The sequence below is a fragment of the Perognathus longimembris genome, chromosome 2 (assembly GCF_023159225.1).
Source record: "Perognathus longimembris pacificus isolate PPM17 chromosome 2, ASM2315922v1, whole genome shotgun sequence".
NCBI lineage: Eukaryota > Metazoa > Chordata > Mammalia > Rodentia > Heteromyidae > Perognathus > Perognathus longimembris.
In genome coordinates, this window is record NC_063162.1 from 129,797,120 (window position 1) to 129,813,737 (window position 16,618).

At 36.2% G+C, this 16,618-nt stretch overlaps 1 protein-coding gene across 3 annotated transcripts in view; it reads left to right on the forward strand.

Annotated features, from left to right (window-relative positions):
• Positions 1-16,618, forward strand: part of Cped1 (cadherin like and PC-esterase domain containing 1) — a 242,350-nt gene that overhangs the window by 32,076 nt on the left and 193,656 nt on the right. The window lies entirely within an intron of this gene.

Below are 16,618 nucleotides of genomic sequence, written 5' to 3' on the forward strand. Positions count from 1 at the left end.
TCTGAGGGTATGATAGAGAAGAAGACTTATGTCCCAGTTTGAGTTCTTCCTCTTTATCCCCTTGGAGTCCTTGTCCTTTGCCCTGTTATCCTGCATAGAACTGTCATCATGAAAAGTTACAATGATGTACAGAGGACTTCTCCTCAGTATCTTTAGGGATTTGGTCCAGGAAACCCTGTAAGTACATACTGTAACCCACAGGTACCCTTCTCATGTATAAAATAGCATAGCTTCCTACATTTCCAAAATATTTTAAGTAAGTTGTTTATAATACCTAATTTAATGCAAATACTATATGATTGTGCTAAGTTGCATGATTTATGAAATAAATGACAAGAAAAAAAGTCAATACAGGTGCAATATTTGAAAAATATTTTCCACTTGTGATTGGTTGAACTTATGGATGTAGAAGCTGTGCATATAAAGGGCAGTGTGCCTATTTATTTATTTATTTATTTATTTGTTAATAGGGAAGGGAACATATTTTGAATGAACTGCTGATCTTTAAAAGCTTCCTTTGGGAGAGAGTAGTCAAGCCCTAGTGGCAAATTATTTTCTTGTTACAACGTTGTCATAATTTTAATGCTGATTTTTCTATTGGGTGACTCCTGCTGGCTTATGCTGGTGAAAGATTTGGAAAAGTGTTTCTGAGAAGGTCTGGAGAAGGGTGATCTGCATAATCAGAAAGCTGCTTTTCTATTGAAGTTCTGAAGGACTGGAACTCCAAAGATCTACTTGGATGAGAAGGAAGAATGTCTTAATTTGCACAGAGTATGGGTCTCCTGCACACACAGGCTTTTGAATACTATACTGGGCCCATCCCTTCAGGAATAGAATGAATATCTAAAGCACTGGTATTCTAGAATCAAGTGAGAAACATAGAAAGGAAGATGTCGGCTCTGGATTTTTTTTTTTTTTTTGCCAGTCCTGGGCCTTGGACTCAGGGCTTGAGCACTGTCCCTGGCTTCTTTTTGCTCAAGGCTAGAACTCTGCCACTTGAGCCACAGCACCACTTCTGCCTGCTTTCTATATATGTGGTGCTGAGGAATTGAACCCAGGGCTTCATGTATACGAGACAAGCACTCTTGCCACTAGGCCATATTCCCAGCCCCCTCGGCTCTGGAATATTAATGAGAGTTGAAAACAAACTTTGCAAACCTTATATCTTTGTGTCAACTGGTTTCATATTAGGAGGTCAACCTAAAATTGAGTGGGGTGATGGATTGTCTTACTGCTGTTTGCTATCATGTGAGGGGGTTTCACACGATCAAGTGGCCTCAATGACATGCTACTATGTCTAACATTCTGCTGTCTCTGGCCTTCTCCCTGCTGCCCCTGAGTTGGTGTAGATAAAATATGAGTTGTCTCTGCATTTCAACATCAATTCAGTTTCCATTTTCAATTTTCTCCAGCTGTAAAACAGATGGATTACATCTTCTTTCTCCCTTGAAATCTTTGGGTCAGTTTAAAAAAAAGAAAGAAAGAAAGAAAGGAAGAAAGAAAGAAAGAAAGAAAGAAAGAAGAGCATGGAGGATTACTTTGCAACTTCCAAATATCAAGAAGTGCAAAGACAGCCAGAAGGCAATAGAACATGGCAGCCAAGGAGTTGCTGGGCGGATGGCAAGATAACTACAAGGTGTCACCAACATCTGTCAGTGTAAACACTGATGTGGTGCCCTTTTCCTACATTCCCACATCTTCTCCTTAACTCTTTCTTGGCTTTCTTTGTGCTGTTTTATAAATTACTGTTCCTAGGTAGACTTCAAGAATGGGTAGCCATTTCACTAATTCATAAGTATGGAAACTGACTTTGTCATTGTCACTATGTACAGCCAAGGCCTAATATCAAATTCAAACACTTCTGTGATTCTAACCTGAAATTTGATTATTTGTGATAAAGAAAATTACAGCTTGTTTTTCCATGGTCACCAATTTCATCCACAAATTATGTTTGTATTGAGGCACATAATACAAAAAGAAAAAAAATCTTTCAGGCAACATGGATCTTAGAGAATTTGTTTTGTTTTATTATCACAAATGTACTCCTGGTTATCATACTGTGTGTACAACAACAGTGTAATAATTCTATGGGCACACCTAAACTTAATCTACCCAGGAGAGCAGTCCTGAGAGCAGACACAATTCAGAATAATCTGGCAACCTATTCCACATACCTTTCATTTTTATGATTGCAGATTTTGCTGTTTGCTAACCTGTACTTTGGCAAAATAACATTAAAAGTCAAGTAGATACTCCCACTTATGCTACCGAGGAAGCAGGTACAGGGTTGATCTGTTCATAAAATGCTTTCACGGTCACAGCAATATAAACAAAAAGTATACTTTCCTTTGTGTACTCACCCATTCCTTGTTTTCCTCTCTACTCACAACTTGACCCCAATCACTTCAACTGACAGCTTTGCACCATCCTTTAGTGTATTCATAGCATTTTCCCAGCTTGAAGACATTGTAAAAACAACATTTTTAGGACAGAAAAGAATAAATATTAGAGAAAATGAAGAGGTCCACAAGTCAGACAGACATTTTACTATTAAATATAATATTTACTGATAGAGTAGCTTTGCAATTTTGTATTTTTATTAGGTTTTCTACTACATTTTAGTAAAACCCAGGCTACATCTCAGTTTCTAAATGAGAACATGATATTAAGTATATCCCTCTGTATAATTCTATCCTGTGGTTGTAATACTGATGTCTATTGGGACAGGGTTTGGGACTGTGAATATATGATCATAAGTGATTTTAGTTCTCTGAGCCTTACTTCTCTGTTAAAAGCAATAGTGATATTTTCATTTTAATGCTTTATTGAAGTATTTATTTTTATGAAGTTGTACAAAGAAGTTTCAATTCCAGAAGTCAGGTTGTGAATGCAATGCATCTTTTTTTTCTAAAAAAAGAAAAACTAATTGTATTTATTGATTATTATCCTGAAGTAGTTGTTTAAAGGAGTTTCTATTTAATAAAGCAGTTTATGAATACAGTGCACCTGATGAGTGTCACCCCTTTCAACATTCCCACCCATCTTACCCCTACCCATCCCATCCCCCAGTCTTTGAATTATTTATTTATTTATTTATTTTTCAAATTTTTATTATCAAACTGATGTACAGAGAGGTTACAGTTTCATACGTTAGGCATTGGATACATTTCTTGTACTCTTTGTTACCTTGTCCCTCAGAGTAGTTCATGGTGTGGATTTAACTACTTTCTCCAACCGAATCAAAGTTCTGGAGGCAAAAAAGCAAAGTCAAGCCAACATTTTCTCTTGTTTAGTAGTCTGGGAATAGGGCCTGGAATTTTATATGTGAAAAACGACCCAGGTGGCTCTTACACATATAGTTTGGGAACCGCTATTGTAAGGGAAATAATATTGGTAAGGAGTCATGATTATGAGGATTAATTCTATAAACAAAATTATTCAAGAGCCTGCTTGCTGTCATGCATTACACAACGTAATGTTTTACCATGCAGGTGTTTAAAATCACTATAGCATCTTTAAGTTGATTTTGAGAACAGCTATCAAGACAATTGTCCTTTCAAAATTGAGGCCGCATAATGCCATGGAATAAAAACATGCTTTTATGGCTGTCCAATCCCCTGATTTGGGAAAATACATCTTATGTCCTTCCATTTGTGAATCTTTAATTCACCATCAAATTATTCTGTTTCCTACTATGTATGTGCTGTTTATTAAGTTGGTATTGCAGTGTATTGTGGCCTAAGAAAGAATAGATACTTTGCAAAAGCATCTAAAACTCAAAGCTAAAACGAATATCCAGAGTGAAATCCATGTGCTAAGTGGTCCAAGGAATGTTGACCCAGGATTGATTTTATCATTGGATTAGAATTGTGTCTGTATAATTGAAGAGAAGAACATGTTGAACAAAAGTTTTCACCTTCCAAATACTTCTTGAATTTATAGATTCTGAATATTATAATCCATGCGAGCAACAAAATACAAACCTGCAAGCAAAGCTGCAGAGTTGGAGTTACAATAATGGTTTCAAATTACTTTTATTTCCATGACTTCAAGGATTTACATATTTTGAAGAAAGACAAAAAAGTGAAAATCTTACAGTTTTTCTTGCCCGAGTTGGCAAATTGTAATCCCCTGGCCAAAATTAGCTCACTACTTGTTTTTTATAAAGTTTTCTTTTTGGTAGCATAGCTATATTTATTAATTTTCATATTATATTTGGCTGATTTTGCTCTACAACCAATTTGATGAATTGCAACATAGACCATAAATATTTGTTCTACTGGGCCTGTTACAAAAATGGCTTCTGTTTCTGATAGGTAGACTAACTGTATATTAACTTATCTGTATCATGGATTTGAGATGTTTAACTTTTATACATATCTTAAACCTCATTCAAAAAATTTTGATGGGTACATTTCTTGTATAGTCCTTATGTATGAAACTGTAACCACTCTGTATATGACTTTGACAATAAATAAATAATTATTCAGAAAAAAACATGAATGAAATTTGCAATTCAAAATTTGATCTTTTTTTTTTTTTTTGGCCAGTCCTGGGCCTTGGACTCAGGGCCTGAGCACTGTCCCTGGCTTCTTCCCGCTCAAGGCTAGCACTCTGCCATTTGAGCCACAGTGCCACTTCTGGCTGTTTTCTGTATATGTGGTGCTGGGGAATCGAACCTAGGGCCTCGTGTATCCGAGGCAGGCACTCTTGCCACTAGGCTATATCCCCAGCCCCAAAATTTGATCTTAAATAGAAATAAAAATGAGTAAAATGTGTAGTAAATTTATAGAATACCAAGAAAAAAAGAATTTGATGGCTTGCAATAAATGTAATAGAAAAATTACTAAGACGGAGGCATAAAATTAAGACCCTACTGGCGAGATCTTCCTCTTTGTTACCATAATTTAGGCTTAGTTTTGACATTGAAGCACCTTAGGGCAACAACAGAAAAAACTATAGACATTTCCTCTCAGGAAGAAGGCAGAGTTACAGCTCCTCCCTTCAACTTCCCAAATGTCTAAGTAGTAGGTTTTTTTCTCTTTCTTGTCAAAGTGAAGTACAGAGGGGTTACAGTTTCATATGTAAGGCAGCGAGTACATTTCTTGTTCCATTTGTTATCTCCTCACTCTTTTCCCCCCTGCCTCCCCATTCTCCTTTTTCTTCTCTCCCCCATGTGTTGTAAAGTTGGTTTACACTAAATGGTTTTATAAGTATTGCTTTTGGTATCATTTGTATTTTTATCCTTTGTCTCTTGATTTTGATATTACCTTTCCCTTCCCTAGTTCTAATACACGTATATACAGTATCCAGGGTACTCAGATGAGATTCAGTGATAGCGGGTGGTACAACCACAGGAAGGGAATATGAGAGAAACAAAGAAACAAACAAAAAGTCTGGTTTTACATCGCATGTTGAAAATAATTAAAACAATGATATAACACTTGTTTCTATAATGTGGAGTTCAGTTTAGGCTAGTCATAGCAGAAGATCACAATAGCCCAATAGCTATGCCCTTATGAACACATAAGATGATGCTAAATGAAATGAACTCCATGTTATGGAAACCTAAGTAGTAGATTTTTAACAACCTCTACATAAGGAGTTTTAAGTGGACAGAATTAAGTAATGCAGTAGATCAAGAGCCAGGGCAATATTTACATTGCAAATGACTCCAACCCAAGCTGGGACATACCATTACAGCATGAAATAGTGAGGAGATTTCTAGTTAACACCAGTTAATACTATGGTAAATAGTATTTATCAGTGTTTCTATTGATATTAGACTTGACATATTGTATACTGGAGAATGGCATTATAAATAATGCTCTGTCACAGCTTTTTCCCTCTAGTAATGACCCTGTAATTTACCCAAATGTGCTCTTGGAGAACACTATTACAAGTTATCGTTAATTGACTGAAAGATACAGATCACCACTTAATGTTATTAAAAGGAAAAAACTATTTCCTTCCCTGATTAATGAATTTCAGTCCTCCTATATTTACATTCACTTTCCCCCTTAAACTGTCCAACCTATCTCTTTATCACTTGAAATTTAGTATAATTTTGCAGATTTATTTATAGTGGCTACTGGCAAAGCTGTTTCTGATATTTGTACAGAAGGAAACATCCATTACAGATTAATCTTAACTTTTGTAATGAAAAACATATTTTCTCTCTATTTTATAATGTTCAAGGAAGTTGAGATTTAAATTACCCATAAGCAGGACAAATTCAACCACCATAATGAATTTCTAGGGGAAGTAGTAAACTGAAGTAATAGAAAATTATAAACCATCAAAGCAAAAGCTAGGTTGGAGTATCTACTGTTGGCTTTTAAAAACTGTTAATGGTTGCTGAACTGTGGGCAAGTTACTTAACCTCTCCAAGCCTAACTTTTTGGACATACAATTAAAAGAGGAAGTAGCATAAGAGTGCTGTGCTGAATATTGCTGTTGGTTCAATAAACCTGGTAAATTGGTCTCTTTCAATGTACAAGTTCTCACAAAGTGGTTTGGCCTGTGAACACTCCTTAAATAATGACAAACATATTCCAGGATCATTGCATTAGAAAAATATCAGGTCAAAAACAATCTGCAAGGCCAGGGATCATGTCTATCTATCATTTAAAACTCCCCTTCACAGAGGAGAATGGGGGTGAATATTTATTCAATGCACAAATAAATGGAAGTGCAATAGTATATCAAAATGTAGGCCTCTGAAATGGTGAATACTTCAAGATATTTCTACTAAAAAGTAGTGCATAAACCTTTTATTAATATATAGCTTTAAAATGATATTGAACTCATGTGCAAATCTTCTCTTAAAATAATACAAATGTAACTATAAGTATAGTAGCATACCACGCTGGTACTTTAAACATTATCTGATTCTAGACTGTAGGGACTTACACATCCTGTGGCTATTTCTTAGAATCACACATATTTTTTTCTTCTTCTGTGCCTCCCTTATCATATTTGCTCTGTGACCTGACTTGTTTTTTGGGGGGAGGGTGGGGCAGATAGTTCGTTCTAAACCTATTTACTTGTAGGTGCTGTGAGTTGTACATAGGAAAACTTAAAACAGAAACTCGAACAAAGAAGACAGGCAAGAATATACAGATTTGTGGGCCAGCTTCTTAGAGGTAACAGTGAATTCTTTGAAGGGTTAATGTTTCATAAAGCAATGTGACATATAATGTTCTTCAATAAAGAATGCATGAAAGTAAGCAATTAGCTTTTGAGATTTGTGATCATCGAAGTAATAAAGGAAAATAGTCAAGAACTTCATTCCTGCCCTCTGTATTACTCTCTGTAGTTCTTTTCTTAACACAATGTGAAGTGGTCAATTTATGGGAACTTTTTTCCTTTTTTTAAACAAAATATATCTTATAAGCTATGATTTTTATGATGTATGCTTCCCTAAAGCCAAATATACAGACACCATCAAATTACTCACTTTCATATCACACAGATACTAGTAGGTAAATCAATGTTTTAGTTCATAGAGTGGTTATGGTAGCCTGAAAGAGAATAGGTATTTTCCAAAGGTTTTTAGACCTTCTCCCAGGGTAGGGTCTAAGTAATATGTAGTTCCACAGTCTGACACACAATATATTTTATTGTTGAATCAGAATTATTTACGGATCCTTGAAGGTGTATTTCTGCAGCAGCACCAGAAACTGGTACTGTAGCAAGAAAAAGAAAAGAGTACATAGATTATTTCAATTTCCAATAATGTTTCTGGAAGACCGTAAAAGTTGCTGGATCAATGTTTTGGTATTCTCATTGCTGAATGAGTTCTTTAAGCCTATGATTTATTTCTAATCACTCTAAAAGGCATAACTAGGATCAAGTGAAGGATGATCATCTTGAAATCAATCAGGATTAGTCCTCTGTGAAAAAGTTCTTCCCTCAACTCAAAAGTCTAACTGGGACAGAAGCAAATCTGTGATGAAGACAAGAAAGGTGCTATAGAACAGAGAAGAATGACTCAAGACCATCAAAGTCTTCAACTCTCCAGTTCATGATGCAGTCTAACTCTTATAAATCCACCACTAGAAAGCAAGATGAAAATGAAGATACTTGTTGGCATTGTTGCTTTTTTTCTTTAGTTTTAGCTATTACTCTGTTGTTGAGACATCAGCCTAAGGCCAACTCGGAGGTGGCGCCTTTGGCTATTTGTACATATTTACTGCAGATGTTTCTACTGGCATTTGAAAACGAATCTAGTCTTTCCTGCTCTAGTTCCCCAACCAGCACCCTGCTGCTTTCCCTGGCTTTAATTTTCTATGTAATCAGTTAACAGGAAGACAAAAAGAGTAAAGGTCACATTTAAAAGCACAGTGAATTTGCCTTGTTGCTTCTCCCAGAACACATCTCACAAACATATTTTATTGTACAAATAATAGACTTTGGGTAATATCCGAGGAGCGTCTGTACTTTTAGTTAATCAAACTGAGGTTTAAAAAAAGAAAGAAATTGAATAAAAAAACTTATAGTGCTATACCATTCTATCTTATTATATTATGACACTCAGTAATTGTGTGTTCAAGTTTATTGTTTTTTTTCCTTCCAGTGCATGGAATTACTGATATATTTATAGCCAAACAGAATTTGTTCTTTAATTGGCACACTGGAGCTCAGGGGATGTTTATTTAACCTTAACTCAGTTGAGCTGTTTATACTACAAGGAGTTGAGTTCAATTTACTTTAAATTTGAAAGAAAAAAAAAAGCTCTCTTATTTATAAAAGTTGATCTTGGAGTGACCCCTCCACTAGGCAGAGAACAAAAAGGCAGTGTCTCCTTTTTTGTTTTACTCCAAAGAAACTAAACTGCTTCCTTAAGTGGGTTGGTTCTTAAAGTTGAAAATGGCAACCAGATGTTTACTGAAATCTGTAGCATTTCTACTTCAAGCTTCTTTGTAATTGTTTGATTGATCTTTTTAAGTTTTATAGAAACCAGATTGGGGATTTTGCAAAGCTGGGAAATATTTAATATCACTTTGAAGATACTGTCTCTGAACCTTTTTATTAAAAGTACTTTCCTCCACTTATAATTCTTAAAACAAGGTGCAGCATTAAAATTTTAATAATTAATTGCAAGTCAATATTTTCTTCATGCATATTTTAAAATAGAAAAAAACCCTTAATTTTATACAAATTAGATATTTTTGTTTGATTTTGCTTCAGACTAAACCACACTCTGAGTGGCAGAAGTAATTTGCAAAATAAATAAGAGTTGTACAATACTTAGAGAAAAGACTCCAGGAAAGAAAAACAAACTCCTTTATATGAGAACTTTCAAGATACAGTGCTTGTGAACTAGCGGAAGGAGTATTAGGACTGGAGACACAGGCAGTCATTATGGTAGTGAGGCACTGATTTAGCTCCCTCCAATATTTTGATCTTTCCCCACAATCTGGAAGGAGTTTGGAAGGATCTCTGCCAACAGCATCTAACTTAAAGACTACTCTTTTTTTTTTTTTTTGGCCAGTCCTGGGCCTTGGACTCAGGGCCTGAGCACTGTCCCTGGCTTCCTTTTGCTCAAGGCTAGCACTCTGCCATTTGAGCCACAGCGCCGCTTCTGGCCGTTTTCTGTATATGTGGTGCTGGGGAATCGAACCTAGGGCCTCGTGTATCCGAGGCAGGCACTCTTGCCACTAGGCTATATCCCCAGCCCTTAAAGGCTACTCTTAAACTACTGAGACTTTCCAACTCACTCCCTTTTCAGACCCTACTTTACTGGGATAGAGATCCTTATGAATTTCATCTTCCTTTGTTAAAAGTTGCCTCCTCCCAACAATGTCTTCTTGTGGATATCCAGTCTACAGTTTGGGAATCAGAAACTTGAGGAAAAGTCCACATTTATTTCCTTAGAAATTTCTAAGTTTCCCTTTAAAAAATTAACCAAGGGTTGGGGCTAGGATTATGGCCTATTGGCAAGAGTGCTTGCCTCCTATACATGAATCCCTAGGTTCGATTCCTCAGTACCACATACACAGAAAAAGCCAGAAGTGGGCACTGTGGCTCAAGTTGGTAGAGTGCTAGCCTTGAGCAAAAAGAAGCTGAAAGGATATGTCCCAGCCATTGCAAGGGATCATGCCAAGATAATCACAGACAGGAGAAGGTTTATTAGTGGGGCCACAGCTCCCATGCGAGAGGGAACTACATGGCGCCTGTACCTTATCCAGATGGCAGCTTCTGTCTGGGGGTAATGGGGAAGTAGGTAGGTCTTAATAGTGAGTAAGAGTGGCTCATTAGGTATGGGTGGATCTGGGGACTAATGGGAGGAGCTTAGGACCTGAGGCTGGGGAAATGCTAACAGAAGCCAGGGACAGTGCTCAGGCCCTGAGTTCAAGCCTCAGGACTGGCAAATAAATAAATAAATAAATAAATAAATAAATAAACAAATAAATAAATAAATAAATAAAACCACTGGCATAAGAACTATGGGTTGGGAATTTTCTTATGAATCCTGTCCCTCCTAAGTTGCTTTCTTCCTCCTTCTCCCCCTCCTCCTCCCCTCCCACTCCTCCCCCTTCTCTTCCTCCTCCCCCTTCTCCTCCTCTTCCCCTTCTGCTCCTCCTCCTTCCCCTCCTTTTCCTCCCACTCCCCCATCCCCTCCTTCTCTACTCATCCTCCCCCTCCTCCTTTTGGTCTTAAGGTCTTGGTCTTGAGACCTGGGTGAAGTCCCTGAGCTATTTTGCTCAAGGCTAGCACCCTACCACTTTGAGCCACAGCACTTCTTCCCATACCCCGGTACTTAATTGAAAATAAAACTCTCACAGGGACTTTCCTGCCTGGGCTGGCTTTGAACCACGATCCTGAGATCACAGTCTCCTGAGTAGATAGTATATAACAGGTATGAGCCACTGGTGCCCGGCTTCCTCTTAGCTTCATAATACTGCCTTAATTTACTTCTCCTATCTTGACCTCTACTTCCTCAATATGGATAATCTTAATCTATTTATCTCAGTCATAGTTTTCCTCATCTTGATACTCAACTAATACATTATTTTCTGTTCTACAAATTCAATAATATTCTCAGGGGATATATCCCAAAGTATGTTGAATCCTTACCTATCTGTTAGGAGGAGCATTGTGAGTGTGTTTTTCCTGGTATCTTACAGATGTTTGTGTAGAAATATGCATGACACAGAACTGATCTTCCTGACCTAGCCATTTCTGTCATTCTCTTAGGACACAGTCTTGTCACTAGTTCTGTATTTTCTCTACTTCTCCAGCTCTAAAGCTCATTTTTGGATCCACTCTACTCTTTGACTGAAACATATGTCTGTCACCAAGCAGTGCAAAGTGTGCTTGTGTTCTGCCCAAGCTCCAGTTGCTTTGCACTTGCTTTTGTCCCTGTCATGTGCTGGCACATACTGCTTAAACATTCTCTCTCATTTCCTACTTAATAAAACACATAGTTCTTAGTTTGGTGTCAGCAGCTTTCGTTTCCTTGCTACAGGTTCCTATGCCTGTTCACATACTTGAACAATGAAGATGTTTAAAAAAGAAAGAGTTAATGTCTAACTTTAACTTAGGAAATAAATCTGAATTTAGGGGAAAGAGATGGCTCTTGGCATCATTACATTAAGAAAAGAAAGAGCGGGGCTGGGAATATGGCCTAGTGGCAAGAGTGCTTGCCTCCTACACATGAAGCTCTCGGTTCGATTCCCCAGCACCACATATATGGAAAACGGCCAGAAGGGGTGCTGTGGCTCAGGTGGCAGAGTGCTAGCCTTGAGCGGGAAGAAGCCAGGGACAGAGCTCAGGCCCTGAGTCCAAGGCCCAGGACTGGCCAAAAAAAAAAAGAAAGAAAAGAAAGAGCTTCTAGTCAGGTTGGAGAATTATGGGAGTCTGTCGTATAGCATTTCAGAGCTTTCCGCTATGCATGGATGTTTGTATGTTTCTTCTCTAAGGTTTTCTTTTCTATAGGTCCCTTGCTCACAAGAGGAAAGATCACATCTCAGAACAGGAAAGCAGAGAGACAATGGGGTCCCCAAGTACTCTAGTAGGCATGCCACGAATTAACCTACCAGACCTGACCTCATTCATATTCCATACCATCTCCCTCTACCTCATTGATTTCAATATACAAAATGTGAAGGATACCCAAGCCATATCTAAACTATATCTGCCATTCCCTAAGTCCTAGTAAATATATGAATTTAGCCAGAAGGCTTTTCCTCAAATTACAAATACAAATTACCTGAGGCCTCATCACACATTACTCACACATCTCTGAGGCCTACTTTGCTCTGTGCTATATTTTCAGTTATTTTTGTGTGACCATTTTAGCTCTCCTTTTATGTTATAAACAATAAAGCAAGGAATATTTTATTTTGTTTTATTTATGTACTTACATTCTCATTTGGACAAAACGGTTCCTTCCTTATACCCAGTAGATACCTAACTGATTATATAAATGACTTAAAAAACAAACCCATAAATACACTAATAAAACAGTTGAATCATTCGTTTAGACATTCAAGTCCCACTTTCTCTTTTGAAGCTTAGGCAGTAAAAAGAAAATGAGAGTGATAGGAAGTAGCTGTATGACAGAGCAACCAAGTGAAGAACAGAGTCCCATTCTAAGATCAGAATTACTTCCCTGGGGAAGGAAGTCTCTCTGTAAGCCTAATTCAGATTCAGTCTAGCATCTGTTCTCCCAAAGCAAATCTACAGACAGGTTAATAGCCTTTAAATAATAATAACTCTTTTGAGTTCTTTCCCTAACTAAAAAATAGGAAAGGCATATGGGATTCTCATCATTTATGTAACAAAATGTTTCTTTTAGAGCAGAGTACTTGTGGAATTTTAAAAATCTTGTTTAACATTCCACCTCCTTATCAGAGTGACCAAACAAATAATTAAGGGGTATGATCAACATAGAGGTCTCTGGAAAAGAGTGCTTGTATCTCTAATTTTTACTTGAGTATGTTGCAGTTTTCAGAAGGCAGAGGGAATCCCTGACTGAATATTTGCTAAAGAACATGGTTTTGGCAAAGTTCCACCACAGTACTTTCTGCTTTAGCTGAGATCATGATTCTCAGAGTTGGCCCAGGTCCGGATTGTCTGGGGGGCTTGTTAAGTCACAGAAAGCTGCACCTTTTTCAGAGTAGATTTGACTCAGGAAGATGAGAAGTAAGTTTAGAATTTGGATATCTAACAAGTTTCTGCATAATGATTATGTCTGCTTCTAGGATTATGTGTTGAGAATCACTCTCTAGGTAATATGTTATTATGGATACTCAGATTCTTTTCCAGAAGGAGTGATGTAAGCTATTTGTTAGTTTAAATAGTTAATGAGCAAAAACACATATGCATCACCAGAACTCCGAATCAGCCATATACACTGCTAAAAAGACCTCATTACATAAGTTGATTTGCAAAAGTTTGGTAAGGGTTAGTTTAATTCTATACAGTCAAACCAAGGATCTCATTTGAAACTAATAGCAAGAAGCCATCAAATTTGAACTACTTTGGGATACCGTGGATTTACTGAAAGGTAGTAAGTAGCATTAATCAAAAATGACAAATGTTTTATCCCAAATAATGATTATCTTATTATGGAAAAGAAGAACATGAGCCTTGGTTGCACTGTTCATGTGAATTAATGATTAAAGAACTTTATTTCTCTGTGTTTACTAACTCACACACAAAAATAGGAAGTTTTGGACTAAGTAACCTTTAACATCTATTCTAGTTGGAGAGTTCAGAAAAGGCATAAAAATAATAAGGAAAATTATTTGTATTTGCTTTTACCTGCATTAAAGATAATTTGGAGTATATTTCTTTATGAATTTAGTACAATTCAAATAATTTTTGCTTAATATTATATTCAAAACACATACTATGGAATTTTATAAATATTATTTCAATGGTTATATAAAGTTATATTGATATTTGAGCCTTTCTTTCTTGCTCTCATTCTTTCCTTCTTTCTCTCTCTCCTTACTTTTTTCCTTTCTTTCTCGCTCTCCCTCTCTCTCTCTTTCTCTTTTCTTCTTTCTTTCCTTATCTTGAGACAAGGACTCTAGTAAAATCTAGTCTTGAATGTGCAATTTTCCCTGACTCAGCCACCAGAGTAGATGTGATTTCAGGTATTTACCTCCATACCTAGCTATATTGATTTTTATTATTCAATTTAATTTACTTAATCTCTGCAACATCCTGAGGTATTCACCGTATTTCCAAAATTTGGCTTTTGTAAATAAGGTACTGGTAACCTTGTTTTGTCTATTAAGTTTATTCACATTCTGAATTATTTCTTTTGCATAGATTTCTAAAATTAAAGTGACTGGGAAAGATGAAAAAAAATCAGTTCTAAAGCTCTTCATTGATGTTATCAAAAATTTCCCTGGAAAAGTTAAATAGTATTTTTCATCAGTAGCACAGATATTTCCCATCTCACTAAACTTCATCAGTATCAAAATTCTCATCTGAGTAAATGAAGCTGTTTAAGAATAAGAACATTTGCTCAATAGACGTAGGATATTAAAAAATCCAAATTCACAGCAGTAGTATGTAACACATGAATATTCTCAAAAAAAAAGCTGATGACTCTTGCTTCATAATAAGAATGATAGAAATGCCAAGATGGCAGCCACTTTCCACCACTACCCAAAAATCACATCAGAGCCAAGGCCTCAAGAATGGTGTTTACACTCCCATTAGTGTGTTTGCCCTAAGATGCTTAGTCATTTCTTGCCTATCTTTTGGAGAAACCACCTATTAAACTTTATCAGCAAGGTCTTACTTGGTGTGGTGCTTAAAATCTCTTAACTTGTACCTGTACACAGAATAATAATAGCATGTCTCAGGGAAAGAAATCCTCTGACCTTACTTACCACATAGAGTGCTGTTAAAGTACTCTCTCTTACATCAGAGGTATTTTAAAATTGATCGTAATCAAAACCTTTAAAATACTTATATGTTCATAATATTTTATTGATAAGATAAATTAATGTTTTAAAATAAACACATTGAGAATATATCTACTTTTCTGAATTTTCTTTACCTGGATTGACATTCAAACTGCATATTTAGAAACATTACTTTCCAGTTTATGATGATGTCACTTGTTTATAGCAGAATACTCAGGCAAATTTTGTCAAATACAAAGATGAAAGTGAAAATTCCGCCACTGAAAAGTGACATGGTTATGATATTGTGCATATTTCTGGGCATCTAAGTGTAACACACACAGGCTCACACACCTGTGCACACAGATATGTGTATATGCCTTCATATCAATTGAAATAGTTCATCATAATAAATACTATTTACAAAACTAAGAATTTATTAGTGAGACTTTTATAGTAAGCATATGATCAATTCATAGAAAAATAGCAAGACAAAGGAGGGAAATTATTAAAATTCACAAAAAGGAAAAGACAATTTACAGTGTAGCATATCACTTTATATTCATGGCAGAGGCAAAATCCAAACTGACCATTTTTCTCATTGCTGATAGGAATTCTGAAAAGAGAAATTCTCATATATTGCTTCTGGAAATGTGAAATATATCCTCTTTTTGAGAAAGCAATCTGGAAAATCTATGAAACTTAAAATACTTGAACTTTTTGAAGCCAACAGTCTTTTATTCTTGGGAAACCAATATCAACTCATCTTAATGCCAATATATACACTTCTACATTAACACTGCTGATTTAATAGAGAAATAATTTTAAATAATGACAAGAGAAGTAGATTACTATATAAACTTTTAGTAGTAAATAATTAGAGAGAAAACAAACATGCTGTGTTTCAAAACATCTCTGGGAAAGTAGAAAATTAGTGTTATGAAACCAGGACAACTATGATTAAGAAAAGTCCTGTTAATATATGTGGGATAAAATATACTTTTTAGATGCATAGAAACAATCTACTCCAATAGTACTTGGCATAGTTTTGTGTTGGCCAAAATATGCTTTATCTCCTGGATGACAGACTTATAAGCCTCTGGAGATGATATATTTCCAGATTCTGGGAATAGAGCTAAACTCAGAAGAATGGTGAAGTGGCTAAAATTTATGTTAGGTGGTAGCCCTGTCTAGCACTTACCCATCTCCTACCTTGCCTAAAACACTGACATTAGCCTCCCAAGTGGCCAGGTTGAAAATATACAATCCTCCATCCAATATGCCATGCAATCAAACATTGTGCCTATAAAAGAAAATGGTTGGGATTAGTTGTAGGTGTTGTAAACACATTCTCCATTCCTTACAGCTGACTGGATATTGAATTAAAACCCCATCCCATGGGAGGAAGATCATTTGAAGAAAGGTAGAAGAAAGAGTTTTTAGACTGACCTTTAATTTCTCTGTTGAGAAACCTTAAAAAAATAGGCCAGCAAAAAATGTACAAGATATCATATGCTGTTTCTTCAATCTTCATCACTTAAATCTAAAATTTTATCTATACACCTATTATTTATTCATTTAACAAATGCATATTTTAGGTTTACAACTATTAGGATGTGATTCTACATACTTTACCGATATTAAAATAAAAAATGTTTTCCCAACTGTTTCCTGGTGGCTCATGCCTATAATCCGGAGGCTGAGATCTGAGGATCAGTTCAAAGCCAGCCCAAGCAGGAAAGTCT